Consider the following 1594-nt stretch of genomic DNA (forward strand, 5'->3'; position numbering starts at 1 on the left):
CACTGTATCTATAGCAACCTTCACCTGTTTGCCATTTGTGCATAAACTGTCTTCATCACTGTATTCAAACTTTAGGGCATGGACCCTGTCTTACTTAATTTTTATTTCTAGCTCCTCATATAGTGCATAGTAGGCATTCAAGAATGCCTATTGGAGAGAGTAGCATTGACATATATATACTGCCAAGTATAAAATAGACAGCTAGTGGGAAGCTGCTGTATAGCACAGGGGGCTCATCTCAGTGCTCTGTGATGGCCTAGAGGGGTGGGGTTGGAGGAGTGGGGAGGGAGAGGCTCAAGAGGAAGGGGATATATCTATACACATGGATGATTGACGATGTTGTACAGGAGAAACTAATGCAACATTGCAAAGCAATTATACTCCAATATAAAAAATATAAAGAGGTTTATATATATATATATCTGTTTACATATATATGTGTGTGTGTGTATATATGTATCAGTTTTCCATTTAAAAAGTTTGTTAATACTTCCTCAGCTAAGAAAAACTCCAAAGATAAGTTTGGATGGATGGTGCCGAACGTGACACTTCTATTCCAGTGCTCAGCATAAGCACTTACACAGAGGAAGCCAAATCCATGGACTACATGGTATGGCGATGCCATGGCTGCAGGGCATTGCCAAATTTTCTTTGGTCTGTTCTGCAGGGCCCAGTGAGCCCAGACCCAAAGGAATTCTAGCGACAGTGCTCTCTCAACTCTTGGTCTTGAACTACTATTGCCAGAAGGTACAGGAAGTTATGTAGAAGCCTAAGCAGGGCTGGCAGTATTTTAATATACAACCTACATCGTAGGTCTCAGTAAGGTATTAAATTCCTGCAGTTCTGAAATTTTCCTTGAAGGATTTCATAACCAAATTAAACTTGTGAGAGTGTTGGTTATTGCTCCCACTGCTGTTTTTCTCAGTGCAAACTCCTGATTCTATGTATGTTTGATACTTTTCTCCTGTATTTCAATTGCAGCTTTTAACTGTTTTAAGTTAATGGTGAAAACTCACTAGTGTTTGCTATAAAATGCCTTGTCTTTTCAACATTCTTTCTTTTTATTGAATTATAGTTGATTTACAATGTTATTTTAGCTTTCACATGCATACCAAAGTAATTCAGTTATTTATATGTATTCTTCTTCAGATTCTTTTTGACTATAGATTATTACAAGATATTGAGTATAGTTCCCTGTGCTGTAAAGTAGATCCTTCTTGTTTATTTTATACACAGTAGTATCTGTTAATCTCAGATTCCTAATTTATCCCACCCGCTTCTTTTTTCTTTAACAGTTCAGTTCAGTCACTCAGTCGTGTCCGACTCTTTGCAACCCCATGAGTCACAGCACGCCAGGCCTCCCTGTCCATCACAAACTCCCAGAGTTCACCCAGACTCACGTCCATCGAGTCAGTGATGTTATCCAGCCATCTCATCCTCTGTTGTCCCCTTCTCCTCCTGACCCCAATCCCTCCCAGCATCAGAGTCTTTTCCAATGAGTCAACTCTTCGCATGAGGTGGCCAAAGTACTGGAGTTTCAGCTTTAGCATCATTCCTTCCAAAGAAATCCCAGGGCTGATCTCCTTCAGAACTG

Source organism: Bison bison, unplaced genomic scaffold (genome assembly GCF_000754665.1).
Source record: "Bison bison bison isolate TAMUID 2011002044 unplaced genomic scaffold, Bison_UMD1.0 scf7180017864139, whole genome shotgun sequence".
Taxonomy (NCBI): domain Eukaryota; kingdom Metazoa; phylum Chordata; class Mammalia; order Artiodactyla; family Bovidae; genus Bison; species Bison bison.